At 42.1% G+C, this 23,289-nt stretch overlaps 1 protein-coding gene and 1 non-coding gene across 6 annotated transcripts in view; both read right to left on the bottom strand.

Annotated features, from left to right (window-relative positions):
* Fhl1 (four and a half LIM domains 1) overlaps window positions 1–23,289 on the bottom strand; it is a 121,802-nt gene that overhangs the window by 50,164 nt on the left and 48,349 nt on the right. For 2 of the 5 annotated variants that reach the window (XM_028889902.2, XM_037199040.1), the window contains exon 1: window positions 12,977–13,093. The exons of 2 other annotated variants lie outside the window; for them this stretch is intronic. The gene's annotated coding sequence lies outside the window, so the exon portion shown is untranslated. Of the gene's footprint in view, window positions 1–12,959; window positions 13,094–23,289 lie in introns of those variants that run through there. One more of the 5 variants, XM_028889903.2, reaches the window with a different exon arrangement.
* LOC114707234 lies at window positions 18,379–18,534 on the bottom strand. The gene has a single exon (XR_003736621.1). It is a non-coding gene; the product is annotated as a U1 spliceosomal RNA (small nuclear RNA).

Genomic DNA, 23,289 nt, shown 5'->3' with positions numbered 1-23,289 from the left:
ATGCAGCTCCACTATAATCAATCAGCCACAGAGCACATCATATCCACATGTGTGCTGCCATTATCTGCTACAGGAACCATGACAAACACATAAAGAAAATGTATGGGGTCTGGAACATGGCAGGGATGATAACTAAGTTTACAGGTGACAATTCTGCTTTCGAATGCCATGCCAGAAGACATTTACAAAGTGCCTACCATTTTATTCTGAAGAAACTGCTACAGCAATACAGTTCTGAGTGCTAGAAAATTCTAAAGTGCAATACACTGGTAGCTTTGGTATGTCAGCCAATCTTTTTTTCATGCGGGGCCCTCCTTGTTCTTTAGCAGACAATCTCCAAATAACCACACGAGGATAAAAAGGAAACAAAGGGAAGGAGAAACTAAGAGCTGTCAAAAGATGGCAAGAAGCAAGTGAGTAAACATCAAGAGAACAAGATGCTGTCACATACCTGCCCTGTAGCTATTACCATTTTCCTCCCCAGTCCTTCCGGCTAAAGCTGATACCTCCCTATCCACAGGTTGCACATGAGCAGATTCAACCAACTTGGCATGGAAAATATTCAGAATAGAATATTACATGTATGTGGAGTATGTAGATTTTTCTCTTGTAATTATTCTAAACAATATAGCAATAGGTACACAGCATTTATATTACCTTAGGTATTGTGAAGAATATAAAGAGGGCTTAAAATACACAGAAGGATACACATAACTCATATGCATGTGTATACTCATATACTCCACTTTATATAAGGGACTTGGGTATTGTATTGCATTCTAGGATAGGGTCCTGGAACTGAACGTTCAACATCTTCCACTGGTGTGGTACATCTGCCACACTGACGGAACAATATTAATACATTATTATGAACTAAAACCTATCTTAGTGACTATAATTTGGACGAGGGTCCATGCTCTGTGCCATGCATTTTGCAGGCTTTGACAAATGTGGAAGGGGAATAATATCTTTTTGGTACACTCTGAAGAATAAGTACCTCTACCTCAAGAGCACTGAACTGCTTAAGCATTGTTAAAGGACGCATCACAGGAATATCATAAATTCTTTCTTTAGTTTTATTGATTCATTGTTCCCAAACTCTTGTAACTTAGTGCAGGAAACAGACTGTTTTAGTTTTCTGAATGCCAGCTTTCACAACTCTACAACCTCCAGTGTGGCTCCAAACTTGAAACGAGTCTGAAAGTTTTACTGGATCCCAAAATGAAAAATCGGAAACACAGCCCCAAAGATGCTAGAATTCCTGCTTGGTGTCTACTCAGTCTGGAGACATTTATGAAAATGGCTTTTTTAAGACAGTGCATAAGAAATAGCATGAGGAAACAGGAAAGACACATAAAGAGAAAACCAGGAAGGAAGTGAGAGAGGGCAGCCACAGGGCACAGCAGGAGTGGCAGGGGAGTGGGTACAGACCAGGGTCACAGCAATCAACAGAGTGGCAGCAACAACACTTCCTGACTTTTGAAGTTTTCTGACAGTCAGGGATGAATTGCACTTGACTACAGCAGCCCCAACTTCTTCCAATAATTATTTGTTTAATTCGATAAGGCAGAGGAGAAAAGACTGGATATACCAAAAGCCTGTTCTACACATAAATGTGTAAACAGGGTATGGAGGCTAATCACAGAAAGCCCCAAATCAGCCCCAAATCTACTGGAAGGCTCGTAGGTTATTCCTATAAGATGACTGTATGTGTCTCTGTGTACCTGAAGATACAGATGTACAATCATGTGCCACTTAACATTTCAGTCAATGCCATGCTCTATGTATTCCTATCCTGATTATACCTGAGCTGAGAAAAAAACCCTGGGACTGTGAATTTTTCTGTACTCTGTGTGTGTGTGTGTGTGTCTCCTGGGTATATATGTTTGTCACAACTCATCAAATTAGAGCTCTGTTGATGTTTAGGAGGCCATATCATCTAGGTTTGTACAAGTATATTCTGATGTTTGTATAGTAGTAAAGTGTCCTGACAAATTTCTCAAAAAATATACCCATCTTTAGTAACATAACCATATATAAATATCTTTTATTCTCTTTTTTCATTTTTTGTTTCATGAATAAGTTTGAGGCAAAAATTCAATTGTTGCATTTCCTGGATTTCCTGTTTGTTTTTGTTTGTTTGTTTGGCAGGACTGGGAATTGAACTGGTAGCTTTGTGACTCTAAGGCAAATGCATTCTCACTGTCCCAGAGAAAAAGTCCCAGCTCACTTTTTCTGTTCGTGAGCATTTGACTTTCTGGGAAAACTATGTAAGAATATACACGGCCCTTCTATTTATACAATTACTGCTCTCTTGGCTGTAATCTGCCTTCTGCCCAAATATGCAATGAAACTATTTACTAAATAGTTTCCTGGGAGGTAATCAGGAACGTGTCTGAGAAAAGCCACACCCAGGATTCCTCTGTAACATTACTTTGCTTTAAATACAGAGGACAAGACTGCACCGGAAACATAATCCAGTTTTTGTATAGAGGAAGATCCACAAACTTCTAAAGCTAATTTGGAAAGGGTTTTTCACACAAAAGCACATCAGTAGGAGCAAGGGGCACAGGAAAATGTGTGTGTGTGTGTGTGTGTGTGTGTGTGTGTGTGTGTGTGTGTGAGAAAAATGCATAGCCCAACTTTAAGAGTCATTTCCTGGTATATACATATGGTTGTCACAACTCATCAAATTCGAGCTCTTAAATGGCTCTCATTTGTTGTGTATAAACGATGCGCCATCCATCCAGTAGGCATTTAGAAAGGCAGCTGCTTTCTCTCCGGATGCAGGCACAAGCTGGCAGCACCTTGTTGGCATTTGGGGGCTACATTTCTTCTCTTCTTTTCTAGATTTGGGCTTTTTGAGACTGGGTCTTCCTGTGTACCCTACGCTGGCCTCAAACCCATACCCCTTCTGCCTCCACCTCTCAAGTGCTGGGATTACAGGTGTACACCAACACACCCATCATAGCTTCTTTCCTCAGTGTGATATATTTGCTACACTGGAAAATTCCTTCTCAGTTCTTCCTCTCAGAGTCTCAATCTTTTACAGGGTATGCTTTTTGTCGTGTTGTTTGTTTATAAGTTGTCGATGAGCATGCATTTTGTTCATTCAAAATCATCAACTTTATAGTTTCTCTCTCTCTCTCTCCCCCCCTATTTTCCTCCCTCTCCCACTTTCTCCCTGCCACGCCCCAGGTATCTTAGTTTCTGGCAAGCCTGGAGAGAAATTCACATGAAAGTGAAGATAACTGAGTACAGGCAGATGCTAGCAATCGGCTTCACAAACAGGGATGGTGCAGAAAACTAGACCTGCCATAGTTCACTGAAAAGCCAACCCTTGAAGTCTTCCTAACAAATCAGACATTTCAAACTGAACAGGAACCAACAGCCTTAACCATACTCTAAAACTGAAGTGAGTCACAAGATTTCCTAACTATTCAAGCACAGAGTTATCAGCTATCTTTTTTTTTTTTTTTTTAGTAAGAAAATATAAATTAAAAACCGTGTGTCTCCAGGTACAATAGTTCATGGCCAAATTTCTAACAATAGGGAAATTGAGGCAAGAGGAATCCAAGGCCAGCCTGGACTTCATAGTGAGAACTTGTCTCAAAAAAATAAATAAATAAAAAATATAATCTCATGGATACTACAAATTCCTTTTATTAGAATGTCTCAGGAACATCCGTATCTTAGCATACATATGCCACATTTTATGTGCTCAAATAAAACACAGCTTTGACAAGTAGTGAAGGTATGACCAAGAAGACTTACGATTGCTCCCTTTGAAAAGTTGTACTGCATTTTTAAAGTCTATGTGATTCCTCTGTGTCCATATTATCTATCATATTCAAAAGACAGTATGTCTCAGTAGCTGAAATTGGAAGGAAAAACCATTCTCAGAGGACAGAGTCATTGGACTTTTGAAACCTACAAGGAGCTAGTCACTTGCTGGTGATGCACCATATTCCCTATCAGGCACAGTGATGAACAAGAGCAAAGGCTATCTGAAAATACACCCCTAGTAAAAGGGACAATTTTATCCTTTGTTCCACTCATATCCCTCAGCAGAAAGTATCCATATGCATCGTTACACACCCTTTTCCATGTGCTGGTACCCTAGCTATAAAGGAAAATCACTTTGCATTCACAAGTTGACATGTATAGAGCCCATGCAATCTCCCCATACTTGGTTCGGTCTATTCTATCAATGGCATTTCTGTGTTGAGTAACACTGCATCTTCTCACCTCCCCTCTACTCTGGAAATCATCTATAGTGGAGAAACTGACCTAGCCCAGCTGAGCTAGTATAACTACAACAGTGGCAAATATGGATAAGAGAAGGCGGATGTAGTGGCTGGAAAATGTGCTCCAGGGATGATTGTGAGGAAAGGGAAGTGGGCAGGCACAGTGAGACGGCCTGACAAAATTTGCTCTGAGGGTAAAAAGACAGGCAGTGGCCATCCAGAGAAAGGGGGACCCACACAGCTCACAAAGGAATGTCTTCATCCAGGGGGAAAGGGAGGAACCGTAAATATTTAAAAATACAGATTCATTGTGTGTGTGTGTGTGTGTGTGTGTGTGTGTGTGTGTGTGTGTGTGTGTATGTTGACTAAAGCAGCCCATAGATGCCAGAGGAGCATGGTGGATCCCTGGAGCTGGAGTTACAGGCAGCTGTGAGCCACCTGCCTGATGTGGGTGCCAGGAATTGAACCCGGATCTACTAGAAGAACTCCAAGTATTCTTAACTGCTGAGCCATCTCTCCAAACCCAAGAACATATTTTTGTTAAGATTTATTTATTCATATTTTATGTATGATTTTTTCACCTCGATGTATGTGTACTACATAAGTGCCTATGCTTGAGGAGGCCAGAAGAGGGCATCCAATCTCCTGGGGCTGCAGTCATAGACAGTTATGAGCCACCATGTGGGTCCTTGGAATTAAACCCAGGTTCTCTACAAGAGTAGCAAATGTTCTTAACCACTGAACCCTCTTTCCAGGACCACCCCTAGGAACTTATTGAGAGTCAGATTAAAATAAAATGTATGTGCGCATATGTATCATCTACATGTATGCATTAATGGCTATACTGCCAGAATCTACCATAACTTAATTTCCTGCCTGGATCCAAAACAGACAAAATTTCAAATCTCCCGCAATCTGAACAGGTATCTCATTTTATAAAGGAAAAACTTTCTTCATAGAGAAGCCTTAATTATGGTCTCCTGGGCTACCACGTCCAAAGTGACTTAAAGTTGCCTTTCATTTTTACATTTACTGGCATATTTGACATGCTTTGATCTAGCCAGGCAGGCTAGGCTGGCCGGCAGGCCAGTGAGGCCCTCGGATCCCCCCTGGGATTTTTTCTCTAGGGCAGAGGCTACAAGCACCTCCTGGGAGCTGGGATTGTAAGCATGTTTCACTGGAGACTCAGATCAGGCCCTTGAACTTGCCCAGCCACCCACTACCAACTAAGCTATCTCATCTGCCCCCAAACTTGATGTGTTGAGGGACAGGCCACCAAAAAGCTTAACTCAAATTAGAAAAAAAGAAGGAACCCAAGTCAGAATTCTTCTCTTACCTGAGCCTCAGTTTCCTCATCTGTAAAATGGAGGGAGGGATGAGTTTCTGATATTGAAATCTACTCATCAAATGGAAGGAAGAGAAACGTGCACGAGTCATTCTTACCTTTTTTACACTGCAGACAGGAGCAGACCAGAGTGCAACTCCGACTCCCAGCAGCTTCCCCCTCCACCTGCAGTATGACCGAGACTGGCTACCTATGGAACTCAGATAGTCTTCTGAGGGCTTACCAAACCCGGGAGTATTTTTAAGTTAGCAACTCTGCAACAGCCTTGAGTCCACCGTGAAAACTGGACTGCATTTTCAGAAGCAGCACAAAACACTGTCACTAACTTCTAGATGGCAGATCATATGTGCTTTTCGGTTCCTTCTCAAAGCCCTTCTGTGTTTTCTCCATCTGCCTACAACAGAGAAGCCCTGATCTTATTGAAAACGCTGATTGACAGAAAGGACTGTGCATTCCTACAAGTTTCCCCAGGTCTCCTGTCTATCGGAAATTAGTGGGCTGAGTCTGGAGAACGCAGGTCAGTGGCAGCTCACTACCCTCACATGCACGAGGCCAGTTTCCATACCGCACACAGAGAAGACTAAAATAAAGCACAGTCACTGAGGTGGGGAGAAAACTGGGCAGTATCCCCAGGCATGCCTGCACGCAGTGGATGATCAGCACTTGGCTGGCTGCTGTGGTCAGAAGCAGGACATTTAATCATAATCACAATCTATGGCTGACAGTCCTGTGTGGAAATCAAAACATGCATTTTGTCTAAATAAAAGTTCTTTTTTCCAGCACCCTGGCCCTGGAGAATCATGGTTAAAATTCCTTTCCAACTTAATGAAGTGAAATGTGATGACCTTTTTCTGCCTGTGCGCGCGCGCGCGCGCACACACACACACACACACACACACACACACACACATTTTCCATACAAAATATGGAAAAATATTATTTTTCTTGGGCTTTTAAAAAATAATTAGTGAGAAAGAGGAGGGTTTATATGAGCGAGAATTGTTGAAACCAAGGTTGGATAAAGCACAGGGACAAATAACCAAATGAATGGAAACACATGAACTATGAACCAAAGGCTGAGGGGCCTCCAACTGGATCAGGCCCTCTGAATAGGTGAGACAGTCGATTGGCTTGATCTGTTTGGGAGGCATCTAGGCAGTGGTACCAGGTCCTGGGCTCGTTGCATGAGTTGGCTGTTTTAAACCTGGGACTTATGCAGGGATGCTTGGCTCAGTCTGGGAGGAGGGGACTGGACCTGCCTGGACTGAGTCTATCAGGTCGATCCCAGTCCTCTGGGGAGACCTTGATCTGGAGGAGGTGGGAATGGGGGGTGGGCTGGGGGGAAGGGGAGGGGGGCAGGAAGGGAGAGAACAAGGGAATCTGTGGCTATTATGTAGAACTGAATAGTATTGTAAAATAAAAATTATTTAAATTAAAAAAAATGTCTTCTCATTTTATGCTCTAAAACAAAGTACATCAAAGTTAAGATATTTAGCTGTCAAAACAAAATACCCCCAAATGGAAAACACAAGTATGAATCTGATGTTTACTATAAAAACAACTTCCATAACAAGTGTAAATATTCAGTATAAAAAGAGAAGACAGGATGCTGTCATTAGTGAGTTCTCTAAGGCAGTTCTAATGAAGGGAAAGGCAAGTTGCTGGACGGATGCCAATGGAGATAATGCCCAGGTTTGCGGCTATCAAAAAAGCACTGCCTTGAAATTTTCAGGTAAACCAGGGAATAAAGTTCTCCAAAATAAATACTGCAGTCTTTTGGGGTTACAAATTCCATATTGAATTCAATTCTCATCAGTTGAAGAGAGAGCAGATATTCACCCCCTTAGTTTCAACCTCAGTGGAGTAAAATCCATTGGCAACACACACTACCTCTAAAATGACTTTCTACCCAACATCTACTTACTCTCCTCTCTCTCTACCAGGTACCCCAACTTACCACCAACATTATGACAGGGACAGTGGCTTAGCCATGGAACTGCAACTCAAATCCCACCTCTGTCACTTCTCAGTGCTGCAGTCTTGAACTCTTTTGTTGTTGTTGTTGTGTTTTTTGGTTGTTTTCAACACAGGGTTTCTCCATGTAGGGTTGACCAGGCTGGCCTGGAATTCAGAGTTCTACCTGCCTCTGCCTTCCAAGTGCTGGGATTAAAGGAATGCACCACCATGCCTGCCCCCAGTCTCAGACTCTTATCTATAAAATGTACATCTTCACGAATCTGTAGAACTAAGAGGAGTAAATCAGATCATGAGTGCCAATACAACTATCATAATTTCTGAAATGCAATCAAAAGAATTAATGTTGGTTCCCCTTTTTCCTCTTCCCTTGCTACTTACTCCAAGCCTGGCCAAATTTATCATTCCTGGTTTTAATTAATTTCAAGCAAGTTCAATGGTACTTAGGACATAAAGTAATTTTCAATTTTCTCAATACTATATTTTTATTATAAAAAAACTTGCAAATGAGAGTCTATATGTACTAATGAACTTGTATAGCATTTAAAATTTTGTTACTTAAGATTTTTTGAATGGTTCCCACCACAAGGGAGACTGTGAACTTCAGAAGATTTTCATCTCTACTTCTGAGGTTAATCAGCAGTGAGACCCTGGGCAACTTATTTTACCTCTCCGAACCTTGTTCCTCGTTTTCCAAGTAAGAGAAATATGTAATGTATGCAAGTACCTGGAACAGTATCATAAACACAAGCTGTTATTCTAATTATTCAGTTTGGTAGGCAGGAACTAGCCACTTTGAAGTCTGATCAAATGAACTCAGCCGAGTACTCTAGAGGGTCACATGAACACACTGCTATTGTCCTTTCCTCTTCTGAAATGATGTGTTCCTGTGTTTGCAGAGGAAATTACATCAACCTTGGCATTACTGAGACTTCAAGCTGGACACATTTATGCTGGGGTTGCTGCCCTATGAGTTCTAGGATATTTAAGCAACATCCCTGGCCTCTAGTGACAAGATTCCAGGAAGTGCATCTGGAAAAAAAAATCCTGGGCATTGTCCAGTTGACTCCTGTGTGGTGAATTCCCGGGGGGGATGAAAACCACTAGTCCAGCACATTCCACAAACAGAAGGGTTCTCTAAGATCTCAGATGGTACTCTGCAGAAGATCAAAGGTTTATCAAGCTACTATTAAATACTATTAACTCTCCTGGGCTCCATCATCCATGACAAACTATAATTCAAAATTGACCACAGAAAAATAATTTGGGGATCTCAATTTGCCATTAGAAAACATTTTAAATCATAGGAAGGGAGGCTGGTCATCCACTTCTCACTACGGTATACAATAACGGGAAGATAAATTTAGTATGCCTTTAATCCCAGCACTCAGAAGCAGAGGCAGGTGGATTTCTATGTGTTCAAGGCCAGCCTGGTCTACAGAGTGAGCTCCAAGAGAGCCACAGCTACATAGTGAGAAGATATCTAAGAAAATAAGAAAAGTGAATTTAAACATCAGTTAATCTGATATGTTCCATTTGATTTATAGAAAATATCTTAACACATTGTATCTATAATCAACTTATCATACTGTACCTCATAAATACATACAATTATAATGACTAATTAAAAAAGAGAAAGATGAGCACAGTGGTACATGCTTGTATTCCCAGCAATTAGGAGGCAGAGGCAGGAGGATTGAGAGTTGAAGGTCAGCCTGAAGTACAGGAGACTTTGGCTCAAAAATAATTACAACAAAAAAATTAAAAGAGAAAATCCATAAACTCTAAGACACAGTCTCTCAGTATTCATGGGTGATTGGTTCCAGAACCTACCTATAGATAGCAAAATCCATAGATGACCAAGTCTTTCATATAAAATTACACTGTATTTGCACATAATCTACATCATTTTCTCATACACTTTAAATCATCTTAAATTACTTAGGCTTTCCAATACCATGTGAATACTATGCAGTTTTCATACAACAAAGGAAAGTCTATAAATGTTTAATAAAGATGTCAATTTTGTAAATATTTTCAACAATTAATTGGCTGAATCCAAAGCTATTTGTATTACCCAAAATGAAAACTATGTCTCAAGCAAAAGACACTGGAAAGAAATGACTGTTGGCAGGACAGAAGAATGTTGAACGTATACACAGCTACTATGTGGATATTCAAAGACTCCAGACATGGCTTAATTATTCACAACAGATTAACCGTCTATACTTTACTTTTCTATAGTCACACCACAAAGGCAGCAGAGATTTCTTAAATACTTGGTATCTGGTCATATATTCTGCTTAATTAGGCACTGTGCTGGCAGAGAGACAGAGACAGACAGAGAGGGAGGGAGGGAGAGAGGGAGGGAGGGGTGAGGGGGAGGAGGAGGAAGAGGGAGGGAGGGAGGGAGAGAGAGAAAGAGAGAGAAACTTTTTTTGCTATGTTCAACAGGAGCTGAAAGAAAAAAAATCTCTTAAGAAAAATAACTACAACATACTCCCTTTTATCCCAAATTCAAACAACTGGGTAGTTCAGTTAACAACAACATTAACAAAAAAGTGTAGACAAAAGTTAAGGAAAGCCGCTTGCGAGATAACAACTAAAGTTCAAGCAAGCAGGCACATTTGTCCAACTCTCACAAGGTTATAAAAGCCAATGCTGCTGGCACCAGGGAGGGGGGAGAGGGGGAGAGGGAGGGGGAGGGGGGAGAGGAGAACCAGGAGGAAGAGATTAGGAAAACAGGGCACAGCCTCAGGAGATTAGCTGCCATGCCTTCAACAAATTATTTGTTTTTAATGTCTAAACTTGGGCTAGGGATGTTGTTCCATGATAACGGCGCCTGCTCTGCATGTGTGAGGCCCTGGGTTCCATCCCAGTACTACAACAAATGAATAAATAAATATCCTAACTGAAGGTCCGATGCTCAGTATCTTACACAAATGCTTGACTTACAAGTTACTTTTCCAATCAATAACTAGCCAAATCTATAAGATTATTAGAACAACTATTTCATCAGACTGTTAATTTCTGAAAGTTCTTCATCTTTTTTCCTCCCATTTTACAACAGGTCCTCAAAAAGCCAACAGAAAGACTCCCTTTGCTCCTTTTGTTTAGAGAGAAACTTAAGGCCCATTTTCCCACCAACATACTGCTCCTTTTAAGAGATTTTTTTTTTTACCACTTTCAGCATTCTTATTCCTCAAAGGAGGAAACACAAGGCTTAAATTATATTGTGAAAATATGCTCTTTCTCACTATTGCATTGGTGCAGAAGACACATCACATTAAACGTTAGAATGGTGTATACACAACATCCTAAGTAAATGCATTTTTGTTAATCATGTAGACCCATGTTCTAGTTCCACTTAAACATTTCTAGTTTTAACATCTGCAATAAACAAAGTCGATATCTTATTCAAGTGATCCATTCATTTAATACATATTAAATCATCTCCAAAGAACTCATACAAGAGGAATGTGTACCAATTTGCATGTTACACAAAAAGTCTAGATTTCATCCTCAAATCTAGACTTGCTAGAAAAATAAATATTTTCCTTCTCCAAAAAAATTAAATATTGGAATGGAAGCCTAGAATTTAAAAAGCCATGTATGGTTACAGAATCTATATGGTATTATTAGAATGCGTACTTTCTGTGTGGTGGTTTGTACAAATCATGGCCTATCTAACAAATTTCCTGTTGCATAAAGATTCTATTTGCCCTTAAAAATGTTAAATACATGTTTGTAAAGACTGAAGGTAGGCTAGATTGGAACCTTATGTAACCAAAGCGGGAAAGCATTATAGTCGTTGCACAGTTAAGGCCCACAGCTTGTTAACGCGCATTCTTCTTAAGCAAATATGGACATGAATTTCCAAAGACAAACTACCAACCCAAGCCCTTGATTTTTTTTTCAAGTGTATGGAATGGGGAGTGGCCAGTTCCTGGAGATGGGCAAGGATGGGAACGCTTTACCCAATTCCACATGACCCATAATTTAAACTTGTGCTATTCTGTAAATATTCTCATTTCCAAGGAACATTACATTTATATTAAAAAGCCTTAATCAAGATAACAAAAATATTTCCAGTATTTTATAAACTCAAAATACATTTGCTAACATGAAGAATTACAAGCAATTACAAAATGATAGCTCCAATTAGGAAAACTGGATCTATTCCAACTTGAAATCAAAGGAGGCTTAGTCCCAATGGCGTAACTTAAAGAAGAGTACAGAGGGTTTCCAGCAAAGACATTTGTCCCACTCTTGCCCTTCAGGAAATTCAAAAACCAAATCTGAAATCACATTCATACTTTCTTGTCTCCTGTTCCCAATGTGCCACCCTACTTGTGGGGGTCACTGTAATCAGAATGAGCCTGAGAAATTCAAAAGGCCCAAATGCAGAAAATAATACAGCACACTCAGTGTTTCCTTGAGCCTTTCTGATTCAAGCCTCTACCTAGTTGTGCTAAGTAATGGGAACTTTGGAAGCAGAAACCTCTTTCCCAGAGCCCAGGACAGCATGTAGTGGGAATTTCAAGCTTTTACAAATAGAAAGGTCACACCCAGCAGTTTTCCTAACCCACCTTGCTAAGGCTCAACCAAGACCCAACCCAAGTGCTAGAGCCTTCCCCTTGCTTCCTTCCATGCTAGAGCTGAAATCCAGTCCCCTCTCCCCACCCCCCCTTCCCCATGTCCCTGCCATTCCCCTTGGAGAGCAGAACCGTGCAACCAGCCCTCTCCCTCCCTCACCATTCTCCTTGCACTCCCCTCCTTCCACCACCCCCCCCCAGCATCCCCAAAGGGAAAACCACCACGCAGCTCCCTCAACACCTCTATGGAAGGAGCCACGGCAGGTTCCACCCTCCTCTCCAGCCCAACAGGCGCCATCCTCAATGGAAAACCAACGAAGCACCCCCACCCCCACCCCCCGCATCGCTATCGTCGTCATCATCATCATTCCCCTCTACTCTCAACTGCTGCTAGCTATCCTTTAAAAAAAAAAAAAGAAAGAAAAAGAAAAAAAATTCAAAGGTATTCCCACTTCGCCCCACCCCCACTGCCCGCCATCCTGGGTGAGAAAACCAAAAGCCCCCTACAACCCTCCATCCTAGCAGAGGAAAGACCCAGAGCCACCCGCTCTGAATCCCGACCCCTCCCCAGGGGAGCGAACCCCCCGGGAAGAGGCCGAGGCACGCACCCTAAGGGACCTTGGAGCTCTGGGTTCCGCAGCCCCCCGCGTGGGCGAGGCCGCCAGCCGAGGCCGGAGGCCGCAGGTACTCAAGCCCTGCAGGTCGGCGCAAGCCGGAGCGGCGGCCGCGGAGCCCTGAGCTGCGGCCCCCCAGGGACGCGGGAGCTGCACCCGCACACGCGGGGGGAAGCGGGCTTACTGTCTGGGGATGCTCACCCGCGCAGCTGTCTAGGCGGCACCAGTGGCCGCTGCCAGCTCCGAGGCCAAAGCGCGGCGGCGACAGCGGCGACTGCGGACTGAGCCCCCTCGGCCAGGCGCTGGATGTAGGGCGCGCGGGGAGGGGCGCGCGGGGAGGGGCGCACGGGAATGGGAGGGAGGGGAGGAGGGAGGGAGGGAGCACGCGCGGGGGCGGGCGCGGCCCACTCGGGGCGGGGTGGGGCAGGGCGGAGCGCGCGCGTCCGCCTGGGCTCTGCCCGTGGCTCTCGGGGCTGCGGTGCGGGAAGCGGGCACGCGCGCGCGCGGAGCGGGTCAGGCAAGCGCGGGAAGGGGGCGCGGCTGCGTGGGCCCCGCCTCGGGAGAGGCCCCACTGCCTGCCAGGCGTGCGCGGGGGCGCGCAGGAGGTGGCCGCGAGCCCGCGGTGGCGCGGCTTCCCGGAGCACCCGCTAGCTTGGGAAGGGCACCTGGAGGGCGGGCTGGGGGCGCTCGCCGCCCCCTCCCTAGCGGACGCAGGCCTTCACGGGCTGCCGGGGAGTCACGAGTCACTGCAGGCAGCCGCGGCCAGAGCCTGGGAGGTGGGAGCAACAAAGAGAGGCAGCCAAGGTGGCCTCTCGCCTCTCCAGGAGCCCCGCTGACCTGCACACCCCATTACAGCCCGCGATTGCAGATCTTTTGGTTCTCATGCTGAGAGACCCACCGACGACCTCGCCCCCTTACTAACATGCAGAACAGAAGGAAAAGAGCCTTTTCCCAGAGGGTTTTCCATCACTCCTAAAGCACTTACGACAGAGCTTCACATAGTAACTCCTTCTTTCACTCCTCCAGTTCAGTGAGCCATCACCGTGTGCCAAGTACTGTGCCAAATGCTGTAGATACAAGCACAGTTGTGCACACACTCTCCCTCACTAGTGGAGCTAGAGAGAATATAAGTAAGCGAGAAAGTAATCACACTTGGATAAATGGCAGGATAAGATGGGGTTGCAAATAATGTGGGTAAGAAGGTGGCATTTAATTTATGCCCTGGACGGTATAAAAGCAGTACCATATAAAGAACCAAGGAAAACTTTCCAGACAGCAGGAGAATCCGACCATGCCAGTGGACAGAAGTAGAAGGACTTGATAGAAGAGGATTGAGAGAATTGCAGGTGAACTAGAGAAATCTGCTTTGAAATTTCTTCTTGTAAAGAGGAACAGAAAAGGAAAGGACCAAGGGGGATGAATAGGGTGGAGGAAAACTTCCATTTTCTGCTGTGAATTTGAAAGGTGGAGATAGTAGGGAATAGCTGGTGAGGCAGGAGAAAGGTTCATTAAAGGAGTCCAAAGTCTTGACACAAAATGAAGGCAGGATTGAAAGAAAGAATAGGTCTTTTATGCAGAAGCAGATGTTGCTGAGAGGTGGGGCAGCTGTGTATTTAAGCTAAGCAGTCTAAACATTGCTGTTTTCTCCATGCTTCACAAACCAGGTGGTGGCCTCTTTTACCAGAGAGCCAATAGCTATTTGCAAAATGCCTTTCTCTCCCTTGCTTCCCAGATCCTAGTTCTCTTGTCTTACCCTGAGCCCTGGAATCACTCAGGTTTGGTATTTCTGGATTAGTGAGATAAGTCTTGCTACACATTGCTTAGGAAAAGAAGCGGATCTGCCCCAGGCCATCATGGGAAAGCAGTGAACAATTAACACTTCAAGCAGCTCCCGGCATACCAGCCCTGGGCTCAACCAGAAAGAAATAGCCAAGAGCACTGACAATGGAAAGCTCTGGATGGCTCTGGACAGAGAGCCTGTTACTGGAGATTTTAGGATCAAAGCCTGGGCTCTGGCAGCCCTAACAAGATCGGATCTACCACCTGTCTCTGCTTATGCCAATTAAACACACAAGTAATAGTGAAAAGCAGAGAAAGGAGATTTACTCTACGTGGCCACATTGAGAAGAGGAACAAATAAAGAGGTCTAGTGACCCTCAAGTCCATCTAACATGAGGATTAGGATTGAATAGAGAGTAAAAAGTATGTGTAGCTAAGCAGTGCTGGTTGTGTGTGATCTGGCCTATCATTGACACATCACTAGGCTCTAATACGTCCCGCAAGGTGGTCTGACCATAAGTTGTCAAAACAGTGTGAAATCTCTTCTCGGAAAGCAGGTTCTTCCTTCAACCTTTCCCTTCCCCCAGCATGAGATTCCTGGGAAGATTGTGATTATTTCACTATTCTACTAGCAAAAGGGAGGGGCACAAGTGTCTATCTTTAGAATATATCTTCTGACAAGAAGTTACAGACTTACTCTTTTCTCTTTCTCTCTCATTCTCTCTCTCATTCTCTGTCTCTCTCTGTCTCTCTGTCTCTCTGTCTCTCTCTCTCTCTCTCTCTCTCTCTCTCTCTCTCTCTCTCTCTCTCTCTCTCTCTCTCTCTCTCTCTTTTGACAGGTTTTTTCTGTGTAACAGTCCTGGCTGTCCTGGAACTCACTTTGTATACCAGGCTGGCCTCGAACTCACAGAGATCCGACAAACCCTTTCTTTGGGAACCTTCTGTTGCTCAGTTGGTATTAATTATGCTTCCTTTACTGCCCTCCTTCAACCCTCACCACCTCTCAGCTCCACACCTTCCTTCCTGCTTCTTTCTTCCCTACTCTCCTCCCTTGTGTAGACCAAGTTCCCTGGCCCCACCTCTCACACCACCCCAGTTAAATCTGCACCCAAAGCCAACCTCGCCTTCTTATCACTTCATCTTCTTTCATTGGAATTCAACTTCTGGAGATCTCAGAAACACATTGTTTCACTTAAAACATGTAAAGAACTATGGTAGTGTTGCTGAATAAGCAAGATAGAGGGAAAGGATTTGTCCAAGTGGAGTGTTTGTGTTAGAACATTTTTGTAATGTTCTAGTATGAAGATAAATAATAGGTTAGATTCAGATAGCATAATCTCAGACCTGAGTATACTTGGCTTTTTTTTTTTTTGAGTAATGTAATAGACATAAGGAAAGCAGTAGTCAATTTCAGTAGAACTTAAAGCCCTTTGGAAGGAAATATGGAGCATTTAATACACAAAGCAATCAAGTCCTTTCTTTGCCTTCTCTTCAAAAAGTACTGATAGAGAGTGCTAAGAAAATAGCTCAGTGGTAGAGTATCTGCCTAGCATGAGGCCTGCACCATAAAGAAGAGAGAGAGAAAAGAGAATCATAAGGACTGATAATTTTAGGTTATCAGGAGTATAGTAATTTATAGTCACCATCTGATTTATTCTCATATTAGATACTATGATTTCTACCTTACAGAGGAGAAGATTGAGGCTAAGTAACTTTGGAGTCGGGATTTAAAAATAAAATACAGAGGCTCTAGAGCCCACAATCCAAACCAATAAACTGTAATTCCAAAACAACAAAAGAAGAATGCTCATCACCTTTTACCAATCCTAATTGGCTATTTATTTCAGGTAAGTGATTTGTTTTCTGAAAGTGTCATTCCTGAGCATCAAGATCCCTTCCACAAGAGCTTAAGACTTAAAACACTTGGTCCATTTCAGGTTCATCAAGCCCCATGGCAATGATGGGGACCAACATGACCTCAATGAGTGCATCTACCTCTCCAGCCAACCATACTTTCCACTCAGAGCCTATGCTGCATCAACTTGAAGACTAGCAGGACCGTGAAATGTAGTCTGTGCATTTTCCTCCCCCTATCTTTATCATTGAAGTTCATTCTGCCTAGAACTGTCTCCATGAATTCCTTATCATCTCTACATTTCTGGAGTAGCTCAGTCTCTGGAGGTCCAGAGTAGAACTCTGTTCCAATCCTCATCCCAACCTATTTCTCCTCCTATATTTCCTGTCTCCATTGTGGACATGTCACCCCCAGCATTCAAAATCAAAATTCCCATCACTTTTGATCTCATATCCAATAAATTACAAAGTCTGATAAATTCTCCTGAACTAGTAAAGCCTCCCTCACTCCCTCTTTCAAACTGCCCCTGAGCATCTCAGACAGCATCCATCGATCATACCATCAGTGGGGCAGACAACAGTGGCATACTAGGTATTTCCACCACAAAAGGATGGCAAGTGTAACATGTCTTTCCCGCTTCTATCCCCCTCTAATTTCTTGGAACCTGGAAGTTCTTTTAAAGATATTTTTGGAGGCAAAATAAAGAAAATAGTACAATAAACTTGCATGCATCAAACATTTTCTTGAACAGTTACCTACATATTATTCATTCTATTTTACTTAGACTCCCTCCACTCATTCCCTCCAAACCACACACTCTGGACTTTTAAAAATTAAATGTAAAGTATCTTTTCCATAAAAAATACCCCAGTACACATTGTTAAAAGATAGACTTTCTTCATTTTTAACAAAAGCACAATATCATCACACTAAGAAGAATTAACTAAAAATCCTTACTGTCAACAAATAACAAGTTTTCAGAATTCCCTAGATGTCTCACAAATGTTTTTGATGCAGTTTATTTCTTCCAAACATAGTATGTTAAAAGACCCATTTAATTACCCTGTATTAATCTGTTTGTAGCTAATGTTTCCTTGATGAATGAATGGGTAGGTGTGTGGACAAATAAATTCTCATTACCATCTCCCTTTTCTTCAACGGTCCAAATTCTATGCTGCTGCAACTCTTCCATGATGACACAGTCCAAAACAGTCTCTCCCTTTTCCCACGGAAGTTTTCATCAAGACCTCTTGCCCTTATTGCACGAATTTTACGTTAAGATTGTAAAGACAGTTTATCTCCCCTAAAGGTTCCAGCGCCTAAAAAGTAAGTAACACATTCTACTCCTCTCAGTATACCTCTTGGCACCAAGAACAAGGTCTTGCTAATACTGAACAACCAAATAATTTATTTCTAAACTGAATAGAATTAATAATCAAAATTGACATCATAGATTTAGGTCTCCTTCAAGTATAGTAGAAAAACTATTGTAGACATGGGCTCAACTGTGAGTATGGCCTCCTGTTGGTTATGTGGTCCAGGGATATTTATAAACTTATATATCTTCAAACATTTCTGCTGGCATGCTTCCTACAATAAATCCAGCAACTTGTATATCTTTCCCTATATATTATAAATTGATATATAGAAACCTTTCACTCCATTTTCAAATAGCAACAAACAAGAATTTATTTTTGATCTATTGTAAATATTTATATTCTATGGTAAAATGGCTACATCACTTTATTGTATCTATCCAGTCAAATCTAAATACTACAGCTCATAGCCAGCAGCAGGCACTTAAATATAGGCCATTGACGTCTTTAACAGTTGAACATTTTATGTTGTTCTCTGTATTTCCTCAAAGTCATCTCTCCATTCCCTTCTGCAACAGAGGTTTGTCCTAATGTAACACATTTTATGCATACGAGTCTGGATTTGATCATCTGACATAAACTTTTTTTTAGTAGGGGAGAGCATGAACACAGTCTCCCACTATCATAAATGATTTAGTCAAGTTTCCCATGTTAGGAGAAATCACAGCAATCAGCTCACCCAAAGTGCAATGGGGAGCCTTGCCCTGGGGAACCACCTTCTTATACATAGTGTCTCTCCTGCTAGGGATCTTCAGTTAAAAAACTTTATAAAATTTTTAAAAATAGTTCAAGCTGGGAGGTAGTGGCACACGCCTTTAATCCCAGCACTCAGGAAGTAGAGGCAGGAGGATCTCTGTGAGTTTGAGGCCAGCCTGGTCTACAAAGTAAATTCCAGGACAGCTAGGACTATTACACAGAGAAACCCTGTCTCAAAAAGCCAAATTAAAAAAAAATAGTTCAAATATGCTATTACAAAATTTTGGAGATACACTCCCTAGAGACTAAAGAAGTATTTTTTATCTAGTTCATATATTTGTGGATAAATATTGTTTACTATTAGATAAGACAAATATCAGTTTTTATTTTTTCTTTACTAACTAGAAAATGTAAATGCTAAGTTTTGTTCACATAACTAAATAGAAGGGATGAAGAATTTTTCTCACAGCATTTGTCACACAATCTGTTGTTTCTTTTTTGTTTTGATTTGGATTTTTGTTGTTTTTAAATTTTTTGTTTATTTATTTTTATTTTATGTTTATTTTATTGGTGTCTTGTCTTAATGTATGTATGTCTGGGTGAGGGTGTCTGATTCCCTAAAACTGGAGCTACAGACAGTTGTGCGCTGCCACATGGGGACTGGGAATTGAACCTGGGTCCTCTGGAAGAGCAGTCAGTGCTCTAAACTGCTGAGCCATCTCTCCAGCCCTGGTTTTTTTTTAGTTATATATTACGACAATCTAATCATTTTAACAATGTATTAGCTCACCATTCTATTAGATCCTTCAACAACTTCGTTGAAAGCAAAGAATCTGAAACCCTCAGTGATGCAAAAGCCTAGTTATGCAGTGACTAGGACTTGGCTTTGAACATCAGCACCTTTAATTTGCCTCTTTGTCCCTGGGAAGTCTCTATCCCCTGGGAAATGCACCAAAGTCAGAGAGGCTGGGGAAGAGGGTTTGCTTCCTTTTTAAAGTAGGAGAAGGTCTGTGGGGAGGGAGAGAGGAGGCAGCAAAGGATCTCCAGCTGCCTGAGTCAGTGTTTTCAGAGGTAGGAAGGACAGTGCCTCCTGTCTCCTTGTTCCTCACCAGTGAATGGACCTGTGGAGTCCTGGCAATCCTCCGTGGACACCAGTGCGATTTTCATTATTCCAGTTTCCCCATGTGCACCTGAGGGTACTTACATCACGAGATTATCTGGTGATGGCATGGTGGATGGTGTGGAAAGCTCCCTAGGACAACATTAGACATATAGGTGAGTGGGAAATGTGACAGTCCCTCCCCAACTTGCCATTTTCACCCTCCTGCGTTTACACAAGTGCTGTTCTCGTTCGTCTTCTTTGACTGGTACAGAGTAAACAGGATGCTTTGTTTTGTTTTGGTTTAGAAAGGGATGTGATTTGGATAAGATAACACATTAAAAAAAATCAACAAAAATGAGTTTGAAATACAATCTGAACGTTTCTCCACCTATTTTAAAATCTTCAGACAAATAAAAATCATGTTTACATAGACATATATGTTCAAATAATTATATGTCAGACATTGATACAAAGTTATTAATACTAGATCTTACCTTTTCAAAAATTAAAAAGAAGCCAGTGGTAATCTCTAATCCCAGCATTCTGTAGACAGACATAGGCAGGTCTCTATGCATTTGAGGCCAGCCCAGCCTACCTAGCAAGTTCTAAGCCAACCAAGGCCACAAAGTGAGACCCTGCCTAAAAAACAAAAAACAATCAAACAAACCCCCGACATAAATAGTAGAAAGAATAATTGAACAGGCAGTCATAATCACAACAACCAGAATTTGTAACTACTAACAGTTTATTTCAACCCTTACTCCCTCTTTTAGGAAATGAATTAAATATCACAAATAAATATTTCATGTTGGGACTACTACTACCTTTGCTTTCCAGAGTCCACCAGTATTCTCAGGTGATTTTTTCCCTATGATGCACATTAGAGGTACTGTCAGCAGGGAGAAGACACAGCCCTACACTGCCATGCACAGCAGCCTAAGGCATCCCTTTATATTTTAGGGACCTCTACTCAGGTAACCTGGCTTTTTGGTTTCAGTACAGAGAGGAATTTCAGAACACGCCAGTATGAAGCAAAACTGGAATTTATCAAAAGACATTTTAAAAATTGATGCTAGCTAGGCAGTGGTAGTGCACACTTTAATCCCAGCACTCAGGAGGCAGACGCAGGCAGATGTCTGTGAGTTCGAGGCCAGCCTGGTCTACAGAGTGAGATCCAGGACAGCCAGGGATATACAGAGAAACCTTGTCTCAAAAAACCACACACATGTGCACACACTAAGTGTTGAATAAGGGTTAAAAGAAAGGCACTCAGGAAGATCCTGAAACTATGCAGAGAAAGCATGCTTTAAATACATTCACACACACTCAACATATCGCACCAGTGATTATTTATTAATTTTAAGGATAGGATACTTCACAATAGAGAAATCGGGTGAAACCACCTGAATGTAGTGAACAAAGCTACCTAATATTGGAATAAGCAAACATTACCTTCCTATGTGATGCACGAAGAACACACTGGCCATTCTGTTGCATTACTGCTAAGAATGGGAAGAGTCAGACAAGTTCAAATTAGGTGTACTGTGGGGAAAAAGAACTTGGCCCAGATTCTTTTTAAAGCTGGGAAATTATTCTAGATAACAAGAGGATGGGCTGGCCATGGCAGAGACCACCCCAGCACTTGGAAGGTGGGGGCCATCGGGAAAAAATTAAAAACCCTCAATTTTCTAAACTGAGAGAGAGGATGCATTATTATTATTGGCCTTACAGAAGTGAAAAAATTTACACATGAATACTATGAACAAATGTATGCCAACGCATTAGATAACTTAGATGAAATGGAACATAATGGGATTATATTGCTAGCAATCCACAGAGCCTGCTTAATGATCAAAGCAATTTATCTAGGGGTTAATTCACAAGACAGAATAAAGGAATTTGTCGTAGGATCCTAGAAGGGTGAGGCACGGTCCAAAACAGTTCTATGGCAAGCTCTGCCCTGGTCCATCCCAACATCCCAAATCACAATGTAGTGAAGAAAGAGAGCTATGTGCATCCCAGGTCTTAAGGGTCCCCCAGCGGCCACGTCCCAGGGGTGTGTACCTCAAGGTCATAGGCAGGTATAATAGCCACCTGCCATGTCACTAGGGGCGGTGCTTCAGGAAATGGCTCTAACAGCCACCCACTATAGGAACATTTTCTGGAAAGACACACATCACTAAATATAACCCAAGGGGAGTTAAGAGATCTGAGCAGAGCTACAACAAAGAAAAAAAAGTGCCAACAAATAAATAAACGATGAGACTGAATTAGTAATTTGGGAGAGTCACACGTATGCTCACTTTACTGTGGTTTCACCATGAAACCATTTGTTTGTTTCTTCAGCATTTTGTTGTTGTTGTTGTTGTGCTGGAGGTGAAATCCAGAGCTGATTGCTAGGCAAGGGCTCTATCACTAAGCTATGTTCCCCATAATCAGCGAATACTTCTTGAAGGCACTCTTTGTACCAATCCGGGTTCTTGAATACTAAAATTTCAAAACACATTATCACACCTGATCAAAGCTCAAGAGTCTTTTTATGCTCTGTTTAGGAATGTGATTTTTTTTGGGGGGGCGGGGACTGGAGAGATGGCTCAGAGGTTAAGAGCACTGACTGTTCTTCCAAAGGACCTGGGTTCAATTCCCAGCACCCACATGACAGCTCATAACTGTCTGTAACTCCAATTCCAGGGGATCTGGCATCCTCACACAGACATACATGCAGACAAAACCCCAACATACATAATAAATAAATAAATCTTTAAAAACAAACAAACAAAAAGAATGTGAAATTTGCCTTCATAATATAGTAGAACTCTTTCAAATATACCAAGATGGCTAAATTCAAAGAGATCTGCATCTAGCCCACCTCCTCCTCCATGCTACCAGGATTCACCTGGTTGTACTCTCTCAAAAGACTCTCAAGGAAGTAACAACTCACCCTGGAAAGAAACCTTTCTCTTCAATTGTATTGATGATGTCGTTAAATGCTGAAATCACTTCTAGAAAAGGAAATATCCCTGCCACCTACTCAAAATCCAGTATTATTCCCTAGGACCTGACCCCTTTTTGTAACCTACTCAAAATCCAGCATTATTCCCTAGGACCTGACGCCTTTTTGTAATGGTAAGTTATTTTAAAGAATCCACTCATGGAGATGAATTCCAGCTTCTGGGCAGACCTCTTCTGTTGCCACCCTCTCAGCATTTCTTCTCTAACAAATGTGTGCTTAGGCTGTGCGTGACATTTTTCCTGATGATTGTGTTTCACATCTTTTATCCTGCTCTGGACATGCTAAAATTAGATGCATTTTCAATCTCTTGTTCAATGAGGAGACAAAAGGCGTCCTCTGCTCTTTGCTATTTAACAGGCTGACGTGCTGACTAATTCTGCAGCAGCTTTCTCCATTAGTTCGGTTGCTAAATATAGCTGTTGACATAGAATCTGATAAAAGCTAGTTAATTAAACAGTATTTTTCATCCATTAATATTTCCATTGTTGACTGTTTAAACACAAACATATCACCATAGTAAAAGCAACTCAAAACAAGGAATACACATATTAGAATATGTTAGTGTTATTTTTCAGCCATTTTTTTCTGTTACTTCAGAAATGAAAGCTGCTGAGAAATGTCAGCAATGGTTTTTTTCAAAATAAGGTCACAGACAGTACAGGCTGATAATACCTTTATGGAACTATGAGAGCT

Source organism: Peromyscus leucopus, chromosome X, assembly GCF_004664715.2.
Source record: "Peromyscus leucopus breed LL Stock chromosome X, UCI_PerLeu_2.1, whole genome shotgun sequence".
Lineage (NCBI taxonomy): Eukaryota > Metazoa > Chordata > Mammalia > Rodentia > Cricetidae > Peromyscus > Peromyscus leucopus.
This window is presented reverse-complemented; position numbering and strand designations above follow the sequence as displayed.